Below are 8,563 nucleotides of genomic sequence, written 5' to 3'. Positions count from 1 at the left end.
AACCCATTCCAACAGCATCTATTCACATTTCCTTACCTAAAATAATATCACATAGCCACATAATTACAAACGAGGCTGTAATTGTGTGTGGTGGTGTACATCTGTAATCCTAGTACTTGGGAGGAGGAGACAGGAAGATCAGGAGTTCAAGTTCACCCTTGGCTACATAGTGAGTGCAAGGCCAGCCTAGACTGCATGAGACCTGTTCTCACAAAAGTGGGGGCTGGGCATTGGAAAAAATGTAGTCAGTCCTAATAAAAGTGGGGTTGTGGTAGAAAGATGAGTGTAGTGTTTGGGTAGGCAACCATTATTAGCTATGACTGACAAGGCTGTTTCAGGTAGTCTAGATGGGATACTCTTATGCTGAAGATTTGGAGGGTACAAAGTTGAAAAGTATCTGTATACACAAAAGCTATTGATGAAACTAATGAAGCTTAGAAATTCTTGTTCAATACCCTTATCAATGTCTTTGTGGCTAGAAGTCCTGGCACACCCATTGTGTTTCCTCTCTCTCTCTGTCTCTCAAACAAATAAATAAAGAAAAGAAAAAAAAAAATTTTAAAAAGAATGTCTTTGATTACTGACTTATTCTAATGTGCTTGGTAATCTCTAAAACCAACGGCTGAAGGGACTTCTGATTTAAAATGCATTTGAGGGCTTGGAGAGATGGCTCAGCGGTCAAAGGCACTTGCTTACAAAGCCTGATGGTCCGGGTTCAATTACTCAGTACTCATGCAAAGTCAGATGCACAAAGTAGCACATGCATCTGGTATTTGTTTGCAGCTGCAGGAGGCATGTGTCCATGCTTTCTCATATACATATATTCAATAGCCCATAACAACATTCTCATTTTTTAATACTACAACCAGGATTTCACTATGTAGCCCAGACTGGCCTTGAACTTCAAGTCCTTGTACATCAGCCTTCCCAGTGCTGAGAGGAAGCCAGGAGAGGGCTAATAATCTCCTTGAAAACTATATTCAATGAAGAACACAAGCCCAGAAGTTCAAAGGCACCCTAACAAATAAATGAAAGCCAAGGCAAGCTTTCCTACATTTGGCTTGCAATACAAAACCTTCTCTCAAAACAAAACCGTGCCAGTATTTGCCTTGTTATTTTATTTTTTTTCTGGAGAGAAGCAAGAATACAAATAAAATAGGGGCTTGGGGGCTGGAGAGATGGCTTAGCGGTTAAGGGCTTGCCTGTGAAGCCTAAGGACCCCGGTTCGAGGCTTGGTTCCCCAGGTCCCACGTTAGCCAGATGCACAAGGGGGCGCATGCGTCTGGAGTTCGTTTGCAGAGGCTGGAAGCCCTGGTGCGCCCATTCTCTCTCTCTTCCTCTATCTGTCTTTCTCTCTGTGTCTTTTGCTCTCAAATAAAAAATAAAATAAATAAAAAATTTTATAAAAAAAAATAGGGGCTTGGGGCTGGAGAGATGGCTTAGCAGTTAAAACACTTACCTGCAAAGCCTAAGGACCCAGGTTCTATTTCCCAGGACCCACATAAGCCAGATGCACAAGGTGGCACATACATCTGGAGTTTGTTTGCAGTGGCTAGAGACCCTGGTGTGCCCATCCTCTCTCTATCTGCCTCTTCCTCTCTCTCCCCTCCTCTCAAATAAGTACAAATAAATAAAATATTTTTAAAAAACACAAATACAACTGGAAACAATTCAAATATCCATCAATAATCAATAACAAATAAACCATGGGAAAACAATAAAAAGCATCAAGTATTAATATCTGGATGAATCTCATAATGACTATAGTGATTAAGGAAGCCAGAAAAAACAAAAATAAAAAAGAGTACAGGGCTGGAGAGATGGCTCAGCAGTTAAGGCACTTGCCTACAATGCTTAACAACCTGGGTTCAATTCTACAGTACTCACATAAACCAGCGGCATAAAGTGGCACATGCATTTGGAGTTTGTTTACAGTGTGGCTAGAGACCCTGGTATACCCATGCTCTGTGTGTGTGTGTCTCTCTCTCTTTTTCTCTCTTTCTCTATCTGCTTCTCCTAAATAAATAAATAAATTTACAAAAGGAATATTACTTTAACATTGACAGTAACAGCACAGGGGAAAGGTAATGGAAAGAGATGGTTGGGCTTCCTGTTTTCTAAATATATGACTATATATGGATTTGAGTAGCAGAGACCATCAGCCTAGAAGAACCTCACCTAGCCTCTCAGAGACCCAGGAAGGGGTAGGTCAGATGACAAGTTGGGATGTGTGGTAGTGAATGAGCTGAGGGCTGGAGAGCCTGAGCAGAGATCTTCGACAGTGAATATGCCCTTAGCCCTGCACAGGATAGTCTTTTGCCACATCATTGGGATGCTCCTTGGATCAGCTCTCCAGGACAGAGGAAATGGAGTGCTGTTGGGCATCAGGGACATGGTGCCCTATCTGCAATGTACTGGTTCATGAGAATAATGCCAACATCATCCTGGTTTAGAAATTGTTGGAAAGTGTTCTTGATCTCATAGTGGTGGTGTCTTTCTCCACCACCAGGTAGTTAGGGTGGTGGTTCTTGCTAAGCTTCCCTGTGCTGTCCCAGGAAACCAGTCCCTATGTCCTTGTCTCCAGTCACTGTGACTAGTTTAGCCCTCCCCACCACCTCCTCAGCCAAACAGAGCTCACTCCAGGTTCTTGTAGTCACTGATGCTCTGTCCAGTACTTGCCTTCAGCCATTTTTCTGAGGTGTCCATCTGCAGTGACAGGATGGAGATGGAATCTTCCTTCTTTGTTTCCCTTGTGTCCATCTAAAGGTAGTAGCAGCTTCCCTGAAGTTAAGGCAGTAAGTACTGGGAAGTAGTGGTGTGTGCCCATGCCCGCGTGCATGCATGTGTGCCTGTGTGTCTGTGTGTGCATTTGGAGATGACCTGGTGAAGAACTGGCAGCAGTTCTGTCCCTACTTTCTAACTCATCTAATCCCTACAAGTAATGCACTTCCAGAGTGGGAACCAAGAACAAGGGCTCTGTTGGAGCAAGTTGAAACTGTAGCTTTTCCAGAATAATGTTGGTTCCAAGGATCAAGTACAGGGTTTGAAAGGATGAACACCCAGCATAAGTCAGAGTTGGGCTAGCTATTGGCTATTCCAAACTGCATGGCATCTGCAGAGCTGAGAACGCAGTCTGCTCTTCACAGAGTCCAAATAGAACCAGAGGAAATCCATATACAATGGTTGGTTGTCAAATACTGAGCATTTACCTTCAAAAAACTGACTAAGGGCTGGACAGATGGTTTAGCAGTAAAGGTGCTTGCCTGTGAAGCCTAAAGACCCAGGTATGATTCCCTAGTACCATGTAAACCAGATGCACAGGTGGCACATGCATCTGGAGTCCATTTGCAGTGGCTGGGGGCCCTGACATGCCCTTTTTTTTTTCTCTTTCTCTCTTAAACAAACAAACAAATAAATAAATACTTTTTAAAAAAGTGACTGAGGGTCATAATATCTTTGGGACTCTGGAGCCAGGCTGTCTAGGTTCAAATCCTGACTCCAGCATTTACAGCAATATGACCTTTGGCAAGTTACCCAACAGCAATGGCTCAGCACTCACACCTGAAAAGTCAGGTTATTAATGCTCCTTATTTCATAGAGTTGTGAGGGTTGTGTGAGTCAACACACAAGAGATGCTTGGACAGTACATGGTAAGCATTCAATAAATGCCAGCTATATTGTGATGAGGAGGATTATAATTAAAGGGAAAGGCAGTTTAATAAGAAAACTAAATAAATTACCGAAACAAGGGAAAGCAACAGATGGAACATTCAGAGGCCAAATAATCTTCAAAAATAAAGTACTTCAGCCTCAGTATGAAAGGCTCAGGAAGCTGTTTGATGTCCTCAGTGGAAAAAAAGACATGCTTTTTATGAAGCAAGACAGAAAACCACAAAGAAATAAAAGCATGAGATAGCAAAATTTGAAAGTATCAGTTAAGATCAGAATTGATAACCTAGAAAATGAAAGTGGGAGTATGTGATGAGAAAGCTTTAAAAAATTTTCCAGAATGAAGAGGAAAAAGGGAAAAATATGTAGAAAAATATAGAGAATAAAAAAAATTAGCAGGCTGGGAAGATGGCTCAGTGGATAAAGGTACCTCCTTACAAAGTCTACTGGTCTGAATTCCCCAATGCCCGTGGAAAGCCAAATGCACAAAGTGGCACACACATCTGGAGTTGATTGCAAAGGCAAGAGGCCCTGGTATGCCCATTCTCTCTCTCTGATATCTATCTGTCTATCTATCTATCTATCTATCTATCTATCTATCTATCTATCTATCATCTCTCAGATAAATAAATAAACACATAAAATATTTTAAAATAAAAAGAAAATTTAGAATGACTTATCAATAGCTGTAAATAATTCTAATAATTGGAGACTAAGTTCAAGGTCAGCCTGTACTTTAGAGTGAGTTAAAGGCCAGCCTGGGTAACTTAGTGAGGATGACTGTAGATATAGGTCAGAGTGCTTGCCTAGAATATGTGAGGCCCTAGGTTCACAAAAATTTTTTATGTATGTATATAAGCAATATATTTGCATATTGTATTACATTAAATACATAACATGTAATCTCTCTCTCTCCCTCTTCTACCAAGAAAAGGTCACATGAGCACACAGCAAGATGACTATCTATAAGCGAGGAATCATAGATACTTTTATTTAATATTTTTAATATTTTACTTATTTATTTGAGAGTGAGGAGACATACAGAGAAAGAGAAGAATGAGAATGGGCATGCCAGGACCTCCAGCCACTGCAAATGAATTCCAGACACATGTACTACTTTGTGCATCTGGCTGACGTGGGTTCTGGGGGATTGAACCTGTATCCATTGGTTTTGCAGGCAAGCGCCTTAACTGCTAAACCATCTCTCCAGCCCATGTTTGCTTGTTTGTTTGTTTTGGTTTTTCAAGGTAGGGTCTCACTCTGGTCCAGACTGACCTTGAATTAATTATGTAGTCTCAGGGTGGCCTTGAATTTATGGCAATCCTCCTACCTCTGCCTCCTCAGTGCTGAGATTAAAGGTGTGCATCACCACGCTTGGCTTTGTTTGCTTTTGTTTTTTTGTTTTTTGGTTTTTTTTTCCTTTTTGGTTTTTCGAGGTAGGGTCTCACTCTGGTCCAGGCTGACCTGGAATTAACTCTGTAGTCTCAGGGTGGCCTTGAACTCATGGCGATCCTCCTACCTCTGCTACCTCTGCTTCCAGAGTGCTGGGATTACAGGCGTGCGCCACCACGCCCGGCTGTTTGCTTGTTTTTGAGGTAGGGTTTCACTCTAGCCTAGATTGTCCTGAAACTCACTTTGTAGCCCAGGCTGGCCTTGAACTCAGAATAATTCTCCTACCTCAGCCTCTTGGGTGCTAGGATTAAAGGCATAAGCCGCCACTCCCTACTTGAATCTATAGACACTTTGGAAGACCATGTTCTTTTTTTTTTTTTTTTTTTTTAAAGAGGGATGGAGAATGGCTTTGCAGTTAAGGTACTTGCTTGCAAAGCCAAAGGACCCAGGTTCAATTCCCCAGGACCTATGTATGGCAGATGCACAAGGTGTTGCATATGTCTGGCTTTCATTTGCAGTAGCTGAAGGCACTGGTGTGCTTATTCTCTCTCTCTCTCTCTCTCTCTCTCAAAAAATTAAATTAAAAAAGGGAAAGCTTTGACATAGGTGAAAGTCAAGGAAACAATTGGTCAACAGAGGTAGAATCAGAAAAGGATTGAAAACTTTTCTGGGGGTAAAAGCACTTGCTATGCAAGCACAGGATCTGTGTTCAATCCCTAGCACCCAGGTAAAAAGTTGTATGTAGCTGTGTATGCCTCTACCCCCCGCACTGAGGAGGAGGAGCAAAGGCAGAAGGATCACTGAGGCTGGCTTCACAGCCAAAATGGTGAATTTCAGATGCCACGAAAGACCCTATCTCAATCCTTTGGCCTTTGCATGTGTGTGTGCATGAGCATCTGAACACACATGTGCACAAACATGCATATACCACACACATACACATACACTAATAAAATCATTTCTGCATTAGTTCTTTTTCCCTGTTAGTATTAACTTTAAAAGATATCTTTATTTAATTTATTTGCAAGGACGGAGAGAGAATGGGCTGCTTCAAACAAACTTTAAAAGCATGCATCATTTTGTGTATCTGGCTTTATGTAGGTACTGGGGAATTGAACCTGGGCTGGCAGGATTTGCAAGCAAGCACCATTAACCATTGAACAATTGCCCATTCCCCTGTTGGTGTTTTCTTAGACTCTTTTGTTTTGTTTTGTTTTGTTTTGTTTTGACATTTCTTGGCCCTTGGCCCACTTCTTCTGGAGCAGCTGTCTTGGTTTGTGTCCCTCTGGACTCAGACTTGATTTTTGGCCTGAGGCAGGCCTTGGTGCCTCTGCTCTAGAACAAAAAGGAAACACTATCTCGTGAACCAAGATTGAGTTTGGACCTAGACATAGTAGAAACTTTTAGATAGAGGGTCCTAAAGCTTCACTGTGGCTCACAGTGGAGTTCTTAGTCTACTTGGACATCCAGGCCCAAATCCAAAGTACTCTGCTGACAAACACTAATGTGCACTTGGTTTTTCAGGAACTTGGGAGATAAGCAGATGGCCATCCTTGTTTTTTTTAAGCATTTGGGTATTTGATGTTATAGGAGGTCCTTGGCATTACTTTCTTTCCTTTTCTTCTGTGTGTGCACACACTTGTGGGTATACAACTGAGTGTGCATGTTTGTGTGTGTGCACATGTACGTGTGTTTACATGAGTTGAGGTCAGAGGACAATCTTAGATGCTGTTCCTCAGGTACTGTCACCTTTCTGAGATGCAGACATTCATTGGCCTGGAGCGGTCACCAAGTAAGATATACTGGCTGGCCAGAAAGCCCCAGGGTCCTCCTGTCTCTGTCTCCCTAGTGCTAGGTTTACAAGCATGCCACACACCCAGCTTCGAGGATTCTGGGGCTCTATCTCAGGTCCTCATGCTTGTACAGTGAATACTTTACCAATAGAGCTATCTTCCAGCCCTTTTCTTTCTCATCCTGTTTTTTATCTCATGTAGTCCATGTTACCTTGAACTTGTTATGTAGCTGAGGATGACCTTGAACTCCTGATTCTCTTGCCATCACCTTCCAAGTATTAGGATTACAAGTGCCACAACTCCCAGCTGCCCCTAATTTTTTACTGAGAAAAACTATCACCATATGGTCACCATATTTGGACAAAGTTTATCTTTACTATTGCTGCCCAAACCAGATAAAATTATTTTGAAAGGATAAAATAATTGCACCATTTGAAGAAATGTGCGAGAAAGCACCCCTTAGGGATACAGCATATGAGACATAACCAACTAAGAATATACAAGAAGCTGGGCATGGTGGCACATACTTTTTACCCCAGTACTTGAGAGGCAGAGGTAGGACTGCTGAGTTCAAGGCCATTTTGAGACTACATAGTGAATTCCAGGTCAGCCTGGGATAGGATGAGACCCTACCTAGAAACACCAGGAGAAAAAAAAAAAGAATATACAAGACCCAAATTTTGTGACCCAAGCCTATAATCCTAGCAATCAGGAGACAGAGGCAAGAGGATTCAAAGATTGTGGCTAGTGTGGGCTACATACAGATGCCCTGTCTCAAAAAAAAAAAAAAAAAAGAAAAGAAAAGAAAAGAAAAAGAAAAAGAAAAAAACACCCTAACAACATTAAAAAACAAACATATGAATGAGTGCATGTAGTAGAAAAACTGTAGGGTTTGGTAGCTTGTGCCTGCAATTCTAGCACTTGGGAAGTGATGGTAGGAGGATGAGGCATTGAAGGATAGCCTCAGGTACATAGCAAGTTCAAAGCTAGCTTAGGCAACATGAGACCCTGTCTCAAAACAAGTAAACAAAACTCCAGGAGCCAGGCATCTCAGCACGTGGCCACGGCAGGAGGAATGTCGCAATTTTGAGGCTGGCTTGAGCAAGATAGTGAGTTCTAGACTCGACAGGGCCACAGAGTGAGACCCTTTCTCTAAAGCAAAACACAAGGAAAGGAAGGAAGGAGCTAGAAGAACAATTCTTACATCTCTGATCTGATCCTCCTCCCTCTATCAAAATGGGTTAGGGGCAAGTTAGCTTTTTCCTCATAGGTAGCTAGGGACCAGCCCACAGAAATGTGGATAGCATCCTCCTTGGCAGGACCAGAACTTGTGTCTGATTTAGCTTCATCCAGGATGGCTGAAGGCAACAACTCCTCATCAGCAACAACAACATTCTGTTTCTTTGCCATTTTTTGTGAGCCTAGCCCCTGCGCAGGGCTGTTTTCCAAGTTAATGTTCTTCCAGAGCCCACCCTTACACACCTGAGCCTGGGGAAGAGACTCATTATAATTGAATCTCTGAGTGATATAAACTGACCTGGAACACATCTGTAGGCCTCTCTTCTCTTTCTTTCCCTCCTCCCTCCACCTGCCCGCGCACACACACACACACACACACACACACACACACACACACACAGAGAGAGAGAGAGAGAGAGAGAGAGGGAGACTTTTTCCTGTGTGAAGGAGACTTTCCTGGTTTCTTGTTC

General features: G+C 42.4%; 1 pseudogene; it reads right to left on the bottom strand.

The window, feature by feature from the left end:
• Positions 1-2,178: 2,178 nt before the first annotated feature.
• On the bottom strand, positions 2,179-8,264 carry LOC101596915 (annotated as a pseudogene).
• Between the last annotated feature and the right edge of the window lie 299 nt (positions 8,265-8,563).

Source organism: Jaculus jaculus, chromosome 6 (genome assembly GCF_020740685.1).
Source record: "Jaculus jaculus isolate mJacJac1 chromosome 6, mJacJac1.mat.Y.cur, whole genome shotgun sequence".
NCBI classification, from domain to species: Eukaryota; Metazoa; Chordata; class Mammalia; order Rodentia; family Dipodidae; genus Jaculus; species Jaculus jaculus.
The sequence above is the reverse complement of the archived record's forward strand: the minus strand, read 5'-3'. Positions and strand labels throughout refer to the sequence as shown.